The sequence below is a fragment of the Ammospiza caudacuta genome, chromosome 7 (assembly GCF_027887145.1).
Source record: "Ammospiza caudacuta isolate bAmmCau1 chromosome 7, bAmmCau1.pri, whole genome shotgun sequence".
Classification (NCBI taxonomy): Eukaryota; Metazoa; Chordata; class Aves; order Passeriformes; family Passerellidae; genus Ammospiza; species Ammospiza caudacuta.
In genome coordinates, this window is record NC_080599.1 from 3,480,540 (window position 1) to 3,497,502 (window position 16,963).

General features: G+C 53.0%; 1 pseudogene; it reads right to left on the bottom strand.

Moving 5' to 3' along the window:
- The window catches only part of LOC131560181 (zinc finger protein 420-like), a 202,338-nt pseudogene extending 197,077 nt beyond the window's left edge, over positions 1–5,261 (bottom strand).
- Between the last annotated feature and the right edge of the window lie 11,702 nt (positions 5,262–16,963).

Here is a 16,963-nt window from a genome sequence, read left to right on the forward strand (position 1 = left end):
GAGAAGAAAAGGGAAGAGAGAAAAAACCCAAAAACCTGTACTTCTCTTTTTACCAGTTAAAAAAGAAAAAATTCTTACAATCCAGGGCTTCCGTATTACCAGATTGGTCCCTGCCCTTCCTCTCCTCCGCGGTTCAATGCTCTGGTCCCATGGTCGCATTCTGCTCCCTGTCCCACCTGGCTCAGCTCGGCTATGACCTGCCCCTGGCCCAATTCCCCTCAGCAGCTGCAGTCCCACCCCTGGCCCAACATAGCTCGGCTTCAGCAACTCCACCATGTATAATTATCGATTATTGATTTGATGCAGTGGCTTCCATCCCGCTTCAAACCTAACTTGGTTTGCCTTCGGTAGCTCCGCTCACTCCAATTCAACTTGCAGGCTCCGCCCATCCCAGTTTGGCTCAATGGCTGCGGTCCTGCCTCTGGCCTGACTTGGCTCAGCCTCAGCAGCTCTGCCTGCCCCTGTCTGGCTCAGCTCAGCAGCCGGCCCAGCCTGACCCCCTTGGTTTGGCAGCTCTGCCCTGACATGACTTAGCTTGGTGGCCGGACTGCCCCGACCCCTTGGCTCGGCAGCACACAAACTGCTGCACTGGCTCCTGAGTGACTCCCTGCAGCAAACCCCTTGGTGGTCACCCCGCTTCCAGCCCGGCTTCGGCTGGCCCTGGAAATTACAGCGCTGGCTGTGCCCCAGAGACTGCCCCCACTCTGAGCACCACACAAGCCACTGCGCCATGTGGAGCTCACCAGCTCCCTTGGTGTTTGGTGGATGGGAATCCCACTGTGGGTCCCCGTCCCGGCACAAACACGGTTTCCCTGATGGGTGAACCCTGCTCCCAGCTCCCCACAAACCCTTCAATCCTACATGTCCCACCAGCCATGGGGTCCTTGTCTATGGGATCCCCGCTTTCCTCCCCCTCCATGCATCCCACTGTTCCTTTTTCCTTTCTAATGTCCAATATCCTGACGCTTCAAGAGACCAGGATGGATCCAGTATATTACTAATGTGAAGATCACTTTCATATACTGGAATTATGGAGTCACAATCTGGCCAAAAATAGTTATGTGGATGTGCTCACCCCTCTTCCACTCTTTTCTTTATCCAGCCTCCTGGTGTCTTTGGGCTTCCAACCTGCAACCATTGGTGGAACTGGGAGAGTCCAGTAGACTCCGTCCAATAGGTGGAAGGGGGCGCCCCTTTTGAAAACTCCTAAGGACACCAGGTTTATTTTGCAGACGAGTCCCCATTTGTAAGAAATTATGCTCACTTCCAAAAATTTAAAAGGATTATTAAAACTTTATCAAAAAGAACAACAAAAGACTGAACACAGAAAATATTATGGCACAGGGAGCAAAGGATTTTTCCCAACATATGCTCATCCACACAATCGATGTTTCGCCTTTTAACCCTTTAGCCCCTCTCAAAATCTTGTTAATCAACTCTTTCTTCACTGTCCAGTGGTGGAGGTCACTTCCTTACACCTTGATTGGCAGTCAGGTGTTGCCATAGTAACAAGCCAACCCTCCCAAATACCCCAACTACCAGGTAACCCTGTGATAACAATATAAGGGGGGTAAAACAACTATAAGTCTATAAAACTTGTCTTAAGATATCCATAATATCTGCCTTTTAATTGTGAGACTCAGCCATTGCATTACTCATCTATCACACAATTATTTCAAAACTGTTTCCTGTTTCAGCCTGACTGCCCCTGCAGAGGAACAGGACATCTTTCATGCACGTCTGCAAGCTCAGGCTTCTCATTTCATGAGGAATCTGGCATGGAAATGGCCATATTAAGAAGGAGAAAAGCAGAGGAAATGGATTAGAAACTCTTAGAAAAAATTACCCTTCTTACAGACAAAGTTCACCAAGTCATTCACTGCATTTCTCCTTTTCAGATTCTTTCAGTCTTCTACTCTGGGAGATGCAGCTTGTTCTGTTGCTTATCGTGAACTAATTGTGCTCTTGATTTATACCAGCACAAGAGATGTACAATCATCTAAACTGAAAACAGAAACAAACTGCCTCTGACAACCAATTTTCATGTTCTAGATCACTTTCCAGGTGTCTATGGAGATGTGTGAATGATTATCACACAACTTTCCACTTCTGGCTGCAGCTTCTGGAGATTCTTTTTCTGAATTCAGTCAGGGTTGCATTCCCCAACAAGTCCTGGTACCACCTCCTGTTTTTCAAGGTTGGAACAGCCACAATGAAAACCTCACCAATGGCACAGCTCCCCAGTCCACCAGGAAAAGAAAGGACAAGTTGTCAAGTTCTCCAAACATTTGTCCTGCTTTGCTGCAAGAGTCCTGCTGCACACAGTGTGGAAAGCCATGAGAAGCTGCAGGTGGTGGCACACCTTGTGACAGGAGCTCGACCTTGTTCTCCAGGAAAGGTTTTTGAAAAGAGCAGACAGGATTACAGAGAAGATTCCTGGAAAACTGAACCAGCTTTCCAGAAGTGAAATGAAAATAGAAACAAATAATCTGAAATGTTTTCCTCTATTTATTTCTATGCTCCCCTTTTCCATCTTGCACTTCTTCTCCATGCCATGAATTCCAAATGCATCTCACCTTTAAGATCAATGACTTAGTGAGTTTTAGACACTCTAAAATACCATGAGCTGCACACAGTTTGCCTTCCCCTGTTTTTGTTGGAGCCATCAGTGCAGTGCTTGGGTCGGGCCCGAATCCTGCAGCCAGGAAATGTGCCCCCGCAGTGTGTGACCCTCAGCAGGGACAATGCTCAGCAGCGTTGCTGTGCTCGGTCCCCATGGAACCATGCCAGGAGCAGCTGCTGAGCTCAGAAGCCATCGCAGCCCCCGCCCTGCTCCAGAGCCCCTTGGCAGGGTGGGCTCCTGCCCAGGCTCTGTGTGCCAGGAGCCGGCAGCGCTGGGTGCAGGGAGCCCAGGGAGGGCACAGAAACGCTGGGTGAGAAATGCTGGGGCACAGCGAGATGGGCGAGTGCAGCCGGCCAGGGCAGAGGAGCAGCACGCACAGGGCACAGCCTGCAGGACGGATGGCCAGGGGGAGAAAACAACAAACTGCTCAGGAGGGTGGAGAACAAACTTCAGAGAATGAGGTACTTGGGAAATCTGAAGCAACATGTAACTTCAGTAAATCACTTCATAAAGCACTGACTTCGCAAACTCTAACCTGTCCAATTGCAAGTTAACCAGATTTTGATAAAAGGAAGTCAGGAGAAGAGAGAGAAGGAGAGAGAGATCCACAGTCAGTCTTGGATCTCAGTTGCTGTGAGCTCCGGGGCCATGGGACATGTCAGTGTCACACCCGTGTCCCAGCCTGACCTGCTCTGGTTCCTCTCTCAGGTGGGGGTTTTGGGGTGCCAGGGGCTTGGCAGCCACTTTGGGGCTGCACCAGAGGCTGCAGTGGCTGGGGTGGGGCAGTGACCACCCCACCTATGCAGAATTCTCCCTGCCCCCAAACACACACTGGAGATGTCTGGGGCTGTTCATCATTTCTCTGCTCTCCAGCACTGAGGCAACGGATTCTGGCTACAACTCTGAGCTCGTGCCCAAGGCAACACCCTCTGGCAATGGGGCTCCATGGAGCTGCTCTCAGGAAACCCCCAAGAGCTGGGGAGTGCCCCAAAACCACCTCAGAAATGTGAGATACCTCAAAATCTCTTCAGAAATGTGGATTATTCAAAAGCTCACTCAGTAAAGGGCTCTTCCTCCCTTCATCATCCCCAAACTTTGGCTGTCTCATTCCTGACCCCAGCCCACCTCTCCAGTCCCAACCCCAACCCATGCCACCCCTTCTGGACATCATGACCCCCCCTCCCAAGCCGTACTTCCCCAATTTCCCACCTCCCAAACCCCATCCCACCCATCCTGCACCACCCAGTACCCATCTCACCCCTCCTGATTTGCATCACACTTCGCCCAATCTCCTTCCAACCCCATTCCACATCAAGGGGCTGTGGAATCGAGGAATTTTGGGGTGGGAATGAGTAGTTTCAGTGCTATTGAGCTGACACATCGAACCCTCTTGTCTCTTTGAGTGCCAAGAGAGGGAGAAAACTAAACCAAATACCCCCAAAACCCCCAAATTCTCCCAATTATTTCCCGGAATCCCAGATTGCCCTGAAACACAAGTAAAAAGTGAGGATTCATGCCTTTGATGAATTTATTAATTTTTACCCCAATTTTCTCTGTTTTAAAGGGATGAAGATGAATCCAAAGAAAATTAGGGTCATAACAAAAGAATACCCAGCCGTCTTCCTAATGCAGATCACCGGGAATGTGGGTCACCAGGGTTCTGACCAACATGGGTCCTCCAATGGGGGATGAAGCTCTTCCTGCACTTGGGGCACTCACAGGGCTGCCCTTACCAGTGCCTCCGTTGGTGTCGGGTAAAGATCGAGTGGTCTGAGAAGCTCTTCCCACACTGGGGACACTCACGGCGCCTCTCCCCGGTGTGGATGCGCCGGTGGGTGACAAGGGTGGAGTTGTGCTTGAAGCCCATCCCACATTCAAGGCAGTGGAAGGGCCTCTCCTCGGTGTGAATCCGCTCATGTACAAGGAGGTGGGTGCTGGTGTGAAACCTCTTCTGACACTTGGGACACTCGTAGGGCCTCTCCCCAGTGTGGAACCTCAGGTGGACAACCAGGTCGGACCTGTGGGTGAAGCTCATCCCACATTCCAAGCACTCGTAGGGTCATTCCTCAGTGTGGATCCTCTGGTGGCAAATCAGGTTGAATCCCTTCCTGAAGCTCTTCCCACACTCCAAGCACTCACAGGGCCTCTCGCTGTCATGAAGCTGCTCATGGGCCACCAGCTCTGAGTTCTGACTGGATCTCTGGCTGCTTTCCTGGCTCAGGGTGGGTCTTTCCTCCTCAGAGCACACTGGGCTGGGTTTGCAGCCCCTCCTCCTGTGGGATCTCTGAGGGTTTTCTTCCCCATTGGATTCCTGTGCCCTGGAGTCATTCAAAACAGCCTCTTCCACAAGGTTTTGTGCGGATTTGTCATCCCTGGTCTCCATCATCAGCTCCTTCCCTGGCGTAGGAAGGACAAGGAGAGGATGGGATTTGCCTCCGTGCCAGAGCGAAGGGGAAGGAGATCCCCCCAGTGCATCCCTGGCAGGACGGTGTTGGCAGCAGGGTTGTCCTGCAGCCAGGGGCTGTGCTGGGCTGGGAGATGGAGCAGGAGAGAGGGGGAAAGGGGCACTGACTTCCTCCTCACCTGCCTGGGTGTCCCAGGGCATCTTCCTCTTCCTTGCAGACTTCTCCTCCTCCATATTACCAAGGTTTGGGAACGGGAAATCCTGGTTTGGGGAAAAATCAAGGTGTAAATGCCTTGGGTTGGGAATTCCTCCCACCCAACTCCATCACTAGAAGTCATCTGGTGTCCATAAAAACCTTCAAAAATCAAGAGTGAATCAAAAAAAGCCACCAGGATTTTCCCATTTCCAGTCTCTGGGGTTCTGGTGGTCCCCATCTCAGGGCTGCTGGGGATCCCATGGGCACTGGGGATCCTCCCTCTCCAGGGTCCTGCTTAGGGATACTGGGGGGTTTTGGGGTCCCCTCTTCAGCCTCACCCCAGTCCAGCCACTTGGGGCTCTCTCGTCTTCCCACCACCCTGTCCTGGTTTAGGGCAAATTTGGGAGAAAATCTCCAAAAGATTTTCCTCTAGAAAGCAGATTGAAGCGGCCCCTTCCCCAACTGGATCGAGAAAACACTTCCATGGAGAAAAGGGGAAAAAACTGTTTATTTTACAGGCAAAGCATTCACCAGCACAAAAAATGAACAATATTAAAAATAAAACCTCTTGCAGACTCCAAAATAGATGACAAACTCAGAAAGTCCCTCTGTGGGCAGTAGCTCAGCTCACTCAGTCTCTTATCAGTCTCTTATCAGTCTCTTATCAGTCCCTCCAGCACTGGAACTGCCACAGCCCAGGCTCAGCCTGCTGGGCCACAGGTGTGAGGTGCCACTGGTATTCTGGGTGTTCAGTCCAGAGCAGGTTTAAACAGCTCCAAAGAACAACCACAGTCCAGGGAACTTCTCTGCCTCAGCGAGCTAAAACTAAATAAAAGCAAAGGAGAGCTCTGTCCTGCTGTCTGTCTGTCTGCAGATAAATGATACCTTAGGTTTTAAGTTTTTCTGTTCTTTGTTTTGATGTGCAGCTTTTACCTTTGTATTAAGTGTTACTGGGATCTTTTCTCAGGGTGGTGAAGACAAAACAATCCTGGAGATTCAAGGACAATCTCTTCAAACTCCAGGCCCAAAGCACAAACAACATGAAGAGAGGAGGGCGGGCAAAGAAGCAAGGGAGATGAAACTTCATAATTGGAAGCTATTAATTGGGCAGTTATGTGCAAATGGACTAAAACTTACAAAAATGTGAGATCTCGTGACCAATCCCTCTTTCACTCCCATCTTGGAGCCATCCAGGCAGAGCCACAGCTTTGCCTCCGGTACTGCCAGATTGTGGCCTTTAAAGGCATTTCAGTAAAAATCCACTTTGTTCCTCTTAGCTCTGTCTGGCCTCTGTTCCAGCTCCTTAAGGCATCACAACAGCCCAGGTGACGGAATGTGGAGGAGTGAGTGCAGTTTCTGAAAACAAACTGCAGCTTCTTCCTCCTCCCCTTCGCTCTCAGAACCAGCCTTAAAGGTGCAGAACTCATTTCTGGGCTAAACAGACCCATGGGGTACGAGCATCACGAAGTCACCCCAGGACACGCCCCTGTCAGGGTCAGGGGGTCCCGTCCCCGCCTCATCTCCGGGCTGCCGGGGCTCCCCCAGCTCCGGTATCGCCCCTTCCCCTCTCCCCGCCCCGGGGGTCCCCCGTTCCACAGCCCCGGCTCTCACGGGGATCCCCAAAACCAGTGTCCCGCCCCGTCGGCACCGGGCCATCCCCACGTGGACCCCCCGGGACCCTCCCGAGGGGCGATCGCGGCTCCTCTCCCCCCGAAAAAGCTCCTCTTAGGGAGCCCGGAGATACCCGGGGCTCGAGTCAGGGATCTGCCGGCTCCGAACACTCTCCAAAAAAACCCTCCCGGAGACCCCTGGCTGGAGCCGGGGCGAGCTCGGCCTCCGCCCTCCCCTTCGGCTCGGGGCTGGGGGCGATGCTCCCGGGGCAGGGGGTGCTGCCGGCTCGGCGTGCGGGCGCTGCGAGCGCCGCGATTCTCCCGCTCCCGCTCCTCCTCTCCCTCCACTTCCTCCCGCATTTCCTCCGCTGCCAGCCCGGACCCCCCTTTCCCACCGCTCTGCCCCGCGGCCCCGCAGCCCCGGCTGCTGGGTGGGGGAGCCCCCGATCGGCCCCAGGGCTGGGCAGGGGCTCGGGGACCCCCCGGGGCGGATCCGTCCCCCGGCCCGAGCCCCAAATTCCGCTCCGGGGCCGCTGGGCTCTGCGGGCCCGCCTGGCAACCGGTGAGTCATCGGCGAGAAAAGCTCTGGTTGGCTGGAAATTGGTTAGCGTCTCTTCTGATTGGCTGGAATTGTGAAAGGCGCTACGCCCGGCGGGTGTCCCCGAGAGCTGCGGAGTCCGGGCTGGAGCTTTTTATATTTCTTTCTCTCTGAGAACATTTCTGATTTCTTTCTCTCCCTCACTCCTTTCCATTTCTTGTTCAGTACAATCCGAGTTCGAGCAGATCCACAGGTTGCGTTCCCATGGTCTCATTTGCACCTTCACTGAGGTGTGAGAAGGTCAGAGAGCCCCCCCAGCCCCGAGCACCCTCAGCGGTGAGAGGGACACAGAGCCCCTGTTCCCCAGCCCTGCACAGGCATTGCCTGAGGCCAGAGGGATGGAGACCCCAGGAGCATCCCCCAGAGGGAGGGGACAGAGACCCCCGAGCATCCCCTGGGCTGAGAGGGACAGAGACTGCCCCGAGCACCCCATGGCACAGCATCCCCTGAGAGGGAGGGAGACCCTCCAGGCATTCCCTGGGGTGAGAATGATGGAGACCCCCTGGGGAATGGCCTGGGGAGACAGGGACAGGGACAACCCCTCCAGCCCTTCCCAAGCATTCCCAGGGAATGAGGTACAGAGACCCCTCAAGCATCCACTGAGCACTGTGTTATAAATGAGAAGCTTGACTGGGCCAATATTCAAGCAGCAATATATTTATTAATTAAAATGGTAAAGTATGAGCAATACAGCACTGGGTACAGTGAGGGAGGTTTTCCCTCCAACTGCAAACCGATAGTTGAGGCTTACGGGTATTTATAGGGGTACTCATCAGCTTTCTCAGCAGTTTCTATTCCAAATTTTTACTCAACAGCAGTTTCTATTCCCAATTTTTACATTATAATTCTATACACTACTTGATTTAGTTTTTCTCAGGATCTATCCCAGAAAGGAGTATCCCCAGATGGTGGTGGTTTGGTTTCCGAAAAAAGGAAGAAGTCTCCCATCTGGTGAGGTCCAGCTCTCCAGATGTGTGTCCACCTTTTGATTGCAAGGACTATAAACCTCCTAACAGTGATGTCCAGCTTTGCTTGGTCGAAACTATAAATCCTTGAGTTGATGTTCATATTCCTTTCTCAGGCTGCTTTTCACTGTTTTGTTAAGGTGTGAGATAAGCGTGTTTCCTTTTATTTATTCTAAAGGTATAGTTTCAAAGATCCTTACTACAAGCAATATTCTAAAATTATACTTCAAAAGGTTATTATTGCAAAATTCTTTAAGGCTTAGCTACAAGCAGAAAGTTCCTGTCAGAAAGCAACATCCTTAAAGCTTTAATTCAAATGCTCCTAAATCAACTTAAGACTTTTAGAGGTTAATTACGAACAAAGGATAGGTTCAAAGACCTTCTTCCATGCTTTACTTTCCTCAGTAATTATTAGAATTCGTCTTTATAACTGCCCCATGGTCGGTTTCCACACATATTACAATCACAAATACACACGTTACCTGTATGTACCTGACACAAAACACAGCTTTCTATTTCACAGGATGGCTCCTGTGAGAAGCTGCTGGAAGCTTCCACCGTGTCTGGCACAGCCAGTTCCTGGTGGCTTCAAAGATGGACCTGCTGCTGGCAAAGGCTGGGCCAGTTACAAATGGTGGCAATGCCTCTGTGATAACAGATTGAAAAGGAAATCAAAATAGAGATTGTGGCGCAGTTTTAACTCCAGTCAGAGGAGAGCAGAGGGAGAACATGTGAGAAGAACAATCTGCAGACATCAAGGTCGGTGCAGAAGGAGGGGCAGGAGGTGCTCCAGGCACTGCAGACCCAGGCACCCTGCAGCAGAGCCATGGAGAGAGGGGCCCTGCTCCCAGGCTGGAGCAGCCTGTCCCTGGAGGAATGCACCCCCTGGAAGAGTGACCCATGCTGCAGCAGTTTGGGAAGGACTGTTGTCCCTGGCATGGACTCACACTGCAGCAGTTTGCAGAGGGCTGCTGCCCCTGAAATGGACTCACATGGGAGAAGCTCCTGCAGAACTGTCTTCCTTGGGAGGGACCCACGGTGCAGCAGGGGAACCACTCCTCTCCCTGAGCAGGGGCAGAAGCCATGGGTGATGAACTGACCATAACCCCCATTCCCTGTCTCCCTGCACTGCTGGGGTAGGAGGCAGAGCTGGAAGGAGGGAGGTGAGGGGCTTATTTTATTTCCCCTTTTCCTACTATGACTTAGTAATAAATGAATTTCACATCTCTAAGGTAAGCCTGTATTTCCCAGGACAGTATTTGATGAGTGATCTCGCCCAGTCCTTATCTCAACCCATGAACCCTTTATTAAATTCTCTTTGTCCAGCTGCAGAGGGGAATGAGTGAGCAGCCCACATGGATGCCTGGCATTTGGCCTGGGTCAACCCACGACACCTTGGTACCACAGGGTCACAATGGACCCTTGGTTCTATGGGGTCTCATTGGTTCCATCAGGCCCTGCAGGGCCACTTAATTCAACAAGGCCCCAAAGTTTCACAGTGGTCTCCAGGATTCCATGAGGCCCTGCAATGTCAAAATGGACCTTTGGATCCCTGGGGGCCCACAGTGTCACAATGGGCTCTTTTGGTTCTACAGCTTCACAATGGCCCCTCGGTTCCATGTGTCCTGCACTGTTCCATGAATCCTTAGTTCCATGGGTCCTGTAGGGTCACAATGGTCTCCTTGGTTTCATGGTGCCACAGCTGCCATAATTTCCATGGTATCCCAAGTGCCGTGGATCCCAAGAGGCCCCAGAGTGTGACAATGGCCCCTTGCTTCCATCAGGCCCTGTACTGTCCCAATGGGCAGTTGGTTCAATGACACTCCACAATGTCACCACGGCCCTTTGGTTCCGCAGAGCCCCACTGTGTCACTGTGGTCCCTTTGGTTCCAAGGCTCAGAAGTGCATGAATGACCCTTTGGTTCCATCTGGCCTTAAAGTTTCTAAATGGTCTCCATGGTTTCATGAGTACCCCCTGTGTCACAAGAGACTCTTGGTTCCCTGAAGGTCTTCAGGTTCACAATTGACTCCTTGGTTCCATGAAGCCCTGCTGTGTCACAATGCCCATGGTTCCATGAGTGTCCATGGTGTCACCACGCTCTCCTTGGATCCCCAGTATCACCATGGTCTCCTTGGTACCATTCAGGCCTTGTTACAAGAGGTAGGGAGCCATTTTGTGCCTTAGATAAAAGGCTGCAGAACTTATGGTGGTAAGGCTGTGTCACTGATAAGAAACAAAAACCACCTGAATCTGAATGCCAAATATCATTTCAAGTACCTTCAGTCCCAGCCTCTACAGAGGTAGAAAATACAAACAGAGATTCCACAGTAAGTCAAAAACAGGGACCATATTTTGAATGCAGGCAAAATGCATTCAAGTGCATTCAAATGCACTCGCTATGATGGGGAGGTGATAATCCCCTATTCCAAGAGTGAACTTAAGAAGGGCTGACTATTGAAGGAACTACAGAGAACCACAATATAAGAAAAGCAGATGGCAAAGGTAATTCTGCGATAGGGAGACCAGAAAGCAAGAACAGATGAACCAGTGCAGTCGCCACCAAGAAGATCACGTTCACACGCTGTGGGCAGCAACCCCATCAGGCCGCGTCACCATCCCCTGGTGCAAGGGGGGTCACGATGGTTTGTTTCACTGATCTCAGGGTGCAAAGACATATAGCAAGGGACTTTCAGTATTAACCAAAACAAATGCACCTTTTATTGAGTGCCCACAGCAGATGCAGCACAAGGATTAGAATGGGGATAAAGGATAGAGACAGAGAAAAGGAGGGGGGGAATAGCTGCCAACAGAGAGATGAAATCCTCGTGCTCCGGCCAATAGATCCGTCTGGTCACATCGGGGAGAGTCTCAAAGCCTTTGGTTAACTCAGGGCTCTTTTATAATCTACTGCCGGGAGGGGAGCAGGACGGCACATGGAGGGAACAGTGGAGAATAAATCCATTGGGAACAGGTACAGACAGTCCAGTTCTGAGCAGCACAAAGCGGTGCCAGCAGTGAGCGGGGCCCGTTGTTTCTGGACTGGTTCCTATGGGAAACCTCCTGCTTCCCATGGCAGACATCCAGCTCCAGTCAGGCCAGCACCCCTGGGTTAGAATTTGAAGGGTCTCAGTCTCAGTCCTTGGGGAGGGCTTTAATCTCCGTCCTTGACAGCGGCTGTAAGGCAGATGAGGGATCTTTGGACCGTCTCTTACAGACTGACATCGCAAAGCATAAAAATAATTATTCATCTCCCCTTAAAAGAAAATTAACTGCATTAATAAAATTATAATTATTTTTCTTATTTAGAGTATTATTATTCTATATTTGTATTACCAAATTTAAATGTTTATATTAAAAAACCCATACCATTTTAGCAAGCAAAAAGTGTATTGGTCATTAATTCTAAGAAACACGATTCCCTTCATTAATTCACTGTCCAGTGCGGCTCTTGATTTCTCCTTTATGCTTATTAGTCCCATTTTAAATCCTTTTGTCATCTTTTTTATCATTTTAACAGACAGGGTAAAAAAGGCCACTTTGGGGTCCATGGAGACATTTCTGGGGATCATTTGGGGCAGTTCAGGGTCTGGGAGGGAATTCAGAGAGAACTTGAGGGTCTGGGGGACACTTGCAGGAGCCGGGTGGGCACTTGGAGGGGCACTCAGGGATTCTGAGGGACAGTTTGGGGTCTGGGGCAGCACTTGGGGGCCCAGGGTGGCCCTTGGAGGTCAGGGAGGGGAATTTGGGGCCCTTCGAGGTCCGGGCGGGCCCTTGGGGGGCTCTGACTGGGATCTCTGGGGCGCGAGGGTTGATGGGAGTTTTAGGCGCGGGTCTAATACGGTTTAACGGGGCCGCGGAGCATCACGGGAGTTCGAGACGCAGCTACAATAGCTCTCAGTGGAAGCGCGGGGCATGACGGGAGATGAAGTCCCGGCTGGAACAGGGCTGGACATGCGCCGCAGAGCATGATGGAAGCCATAGTCCTGGAAGTGGCTCCAACGCTTTGTTTGGGAGTCCGGGAAGGCTCTTCGGGGAGACTCCTGCGTCCGAGCCGCAACTTGAGATCCTCGGGGGAAAGTAGGCGGTTGGAGAGAACTTGCGGGGAGTTCGAGGACCTCTAACAAGGCTCTTTAGGGTGCGGGCACGGCAGGAGTTTTAGGCGCAGGACTGTGTTCTGAGGGGCTCTAGGGCCACGGGGGAGGAGAGGAGATGAATTCCCAAAAGTGGCTGTACCGGGCATCTGTGGGGTCGGGAGCACTCAGGGGATCCGGGGACGCTTTTGGGGAGTCCCGAATGGGCGCTGAGGGGGCACTGAGGGTACTGGAGGGTCTGGGGAGTACTTAAGGGACAAAGGGGAGGCGGATCCTCGATGTTCTGTGGAGCGCGGGGCACGACGGGCGTTGTAGTCCCGGCTCCAATGGGGCTCAATTGGGCCGCGGGGCATGACGGGAGTTGTGGCTACCGTAGGCACCGTCCCCGAGTCTCCGATCTCTGGCGCTGATTGGCTTAGAGTGATGACGGGTGGGAGTCTTGGCAAATGGGATATGGTGGAGGCGGGAACAGCCCATTCAACCTCTCCAGTCCCTCCCACTACAGCCCAGTTCATCCCGAGTACAGACCAGTACAACCCCAGTACAGGCCAATACAACGTCAGTACAGCTCAGTTCATCCCAAGTAAAGGCCAGTACAATCCCAGTGCTCCTCCAGTGCCTCCCAGTACAGCCCCATCCCTCCCAATAACCCTGAGTTTATTCCCAGTCCCTCCCAGTTCCCTCCAGAGTCATCCACAGGATGCCCCAGTGTCCCCAGTCTTCTCCGCAATGGCCCCAGTGTCTCCAGTATGTCCCAGTTTGCCCCAGTGTCACTCTCAGTATGTCCCAGTGTCTCCCACAGCGTTCCCAGTGTTCCCCAGTATGTCCCAGTCCTCCCCAGTGTTTCCAAGGACAGTTTCATTTCTCATGGTGGCCGTGGCAGCCAAACCCAGCAGTGGGGTCAGTGCAGTGCCCATGGCCACAGCCCCTTGCAGGGCCCAGTGCAGCTTGGGCTGATGATCACCCTCACAGCTGGCCCAGGGCAGCTCTGCAGTGCCTTTGGTGGCACCTGGGGCTGGCACACACCTGAGCAGTGTGTCTGTTTGCAGTGGGGAAACTCAGCAGTTTGAGATTGCTGCAGAAAGTACAAAAAGGGAAAACCCCACTTAGGCTGGGTGCAGCCAGCTCTGCAAGCACAGCAGGGCCCAGGGCAGTGAGGACAGACAGGATGGGGCTGGGCAATGTGGAGCAAGGTTGTCCACACTGGGTCAGAGCTCCAGGCACAGCTTCTGTGAGCAGGCCAGAGCTGCTGAGGAGAGACCCTGGGTCAATATCAATCACAGAATGCTGCAATCACCTCTGCTCTTAACAGAAATTTAATAAAAGACACCCTTTAAAATAGGAATGTTACTACTTGTTACTAATATTACTGCTCTTTGAAATCTTTCTCCATAACTGGACTAGGAAAACTTTAATGACCCTCTCAGGGCTTTGCTGTTGTTTACATCAGACTCAGTCCTTGAGAGTGTTTTGAAAAAACTTTTCAAGAACACAAAATTAAATTTAGACTCCAAATTTTCTTGAAGTTTTTATGGGTCCCACTGAGAGACACGACTGGGAAAATGTCCCCAGGTTCCAGTCTGAGCAGAACACTGGAGGCAGTGCTGACAGCTGGGGACAAGCAAGGCCAAGGTGTCTCTGGTGCTGAGCAAAGCTGGATGTGTTTGAGGAATGCAAAGGGCCAAGGCCTGAGCCCCAGCCCCTGGCCAGGAAGATCCTGTCCCTCCCTCCTTGCTCAGGGCTCTTCCCGGGATGGGCACTGGCATGTGGGGGTGTGCAATGCCAAGGGCAGGAGCATGGGGCGGCCCCTGCCAGGCTGCTGAGCAGGGACAAGGAGGCAATGAGGCCCTAGCCCTGCAAGGGTCACTTGTCTCCTGCTCCTGCCTCAGGCCCAGGCCCAGCAGCCATGGCCAAAGTGCTGCCCAGGTTGGCTCTGGCAGGGCTGTCTTGCAGCTGCTGCCCATCCCTGTGCCCTGTGCAGCCCAGGCTGTCCCACGGTGTCCCTGCCCTGCGCCTCTGTCCCTGCAGGCCGTCGGCATCCCCCGGCTGCACCACCTGGCTGGGCCCTTCCTTTGCTGACAGCTCTGCCTCCTGCCTGCCCTTGCCTGCCCACACAGAGCCTGGGGCTGCTCAAGCCTCTTTCTGGGGACGTGCTGCACCACAGCCCTGCCCTGGCAGGGAAATTCCTTTCTCCTGGTGCCAGTCTGGGCCTCCCCAGTTGCCCTTGGCATTAATTCTTTCTTTCTTTCTCTGGCTGTTTTCCACTATGTCAAAAGGATCCACCATCCCTGAAATCTCCCTTTAAATGAAATCTCCCTTTAAACACTCTCATGGCTCTGCTCCACTGTCCTCAGTCTCCACCCCACTGAGCACAGAGCTCCTTTGTCCCTATACAGTGCTCATGTGCCCAAGGCCTCCAAACCCCTCCTTGGGACATCTCTGGGCCCTCTCCAAGGTGTTTCCAAATGAAAACATTTAGCTCATTGTCTAAGAAAATCACCAGAGGACAGGGCCAGCCTGAACTGACTGTCCTGGTTACTTTTGTGTGGGAGCAATCCTTGGATATATGGAATTTGGGAGGCCAAATTCTAATTTTGGCCATGGTCCCTGGACAAGAAGGCTGGTTCTTTTCCATAGGAATGAAGGAACAGAGCCCCTCTGTTTCAGGGGCAGATAAGAAGTGACCACCAGAGGCCAAGGCCAGCCAGGGCTGGCAGGTTTTGTTTTACAAGATACCCTTGCATAGAGGAAATCTTTTAGGGAGAGTACCAGTTTTGGCAATGGGCATCTGAAAAGTGAGACAGTTCTTTTCCAAGGCAAGGAAAGCATGGAGGCAGCCCTTGACTTCCCAAGATCAGCCAGAGCTGTCACGTGGCCCCTGGGAGGCCAAGCCAGCCAGAGCTGTTCCATGTTCCCTGGATTCCATGAGGCCCCACAGTTTCCCAATGGTCCTTTGCTTCCAGGTGGCCGTTGGGGACGTGGTTTTGCAGTGATGATGGTGCTGCCAGGGTGCCGGTGGCACTGGGTGAGCGTCAGGGTCTCTTCCCACCTCAATGACTCTGGGATTCCCTGCTGAGCTCTCTGGCACCAATCGTGTCCCACGCGTGCTGTTTAGGGCTGGCCTTAGCAGTGACTGTGGGGACAGACAGTGGCAGCCCATCTGCCGCAAGATCTGCCAGCCTTTGGACCCTACCTTCTCCTTCAGACAGCTCCAAGAGGTTGACTTCAGCCCAGTCATCCTCCTCTTCCTCCTCCCACAACAAGGGAGTGGGCCTGAAGCTGAAGATGCTGTTACCTTCACAGCAGTCTCTGTGGCAGGTCTGTGCTGCTGTTGTCTTCTGCTGTGGAATCCTCTCGGAGTTCTCTGAGCTCTGGTTCACTGCTGTTTTCTCAGCTGTAGAGGTCTTGGGAGCTGCTGAACTCTCCTTGGGACAGCTCTGGCTCTGCCTCACCTTGGCACTCTTGGCAAAGCTCAGTCTGGGTGTAGGATTCCTAGTCTTCATCATTGCCAGTTGAGGTGCCCTCCTCACTCTCCTTCTCTGCCAGCACTGAGCCCTGCTCTGCCTCTTCCAGCTGCTCCCTGGGAGGTTGGGCTCCCAGTGGGCTGGGTGAGGGGCTGTCCAGGCAGCAGGGGCTGTCTGGAGCAGGGACTGGGCTCTGTGTCCCTGCTGATGGCACCTCCTCCCTGGGGGCAGGAGAATGTGCCTGCTTCTCCCGGCTGTTCACACTTCCTTCCCCTCGCTGGCTCAGCTTTGGCTCAGTCACCTCCTTTTCCATTGGGGGCAGGTCCTGGACTGTTGCCCTTTGCTGCCCCTGGTAGGGCTGTTGCTGTGCCCCATCTCCCCACAGCACCCTCACAGCCACCTTCCACTGCTGCAACTCATGGGCACTCCTTGCTCTGCGTGGGGACGCTTCCTTGGCTGCTATTGCTGGCACTGACTGGGAGAATTCACAGCTTGTGGCCTCTTCCCTCAGGCCAAGCTCTCGGGCCCCAACATCTCCCCACTTGTTATCTCTGTCAAGTTTCTTCTCTTCCTCCTCCTCCTCAGTGTCTGACCGTGGCCAGGCTGAGGCATCCACTGCCCCCACCAAGTGCCCGCTGAGGGCCTGGTCTTGCCCCCAGCTGGGCAGGGGGCTGGGTGACTGGAAGGAGTTGAGCTTTGTCTTGCTCTCTTCCATCTCGGAGCTCCTGTAGCACGGACAGATCCTGGGAGCTGCTTCCTTCTAAGAGAGTAGCTCTCATAGGACTGGGCACCCCAGGGCTCTGCGCCCCTTATATACACCCTAAGTCATGGTGGGGTTCTCTGATGTCACAATGGTCTCTGGGCACCACCATGTCCTGCATCATCAAGGGCCCTGTGTCACAAAGGGCCACACCCAGCGGCCCTTCAGCAGCTGAGCCCACTGGAAGCTGCATGGAGAAGCCCCTGGCCTTGAGCATTTGCAGCCCTTGCTGTGCCCAGGCCCTCCCCACA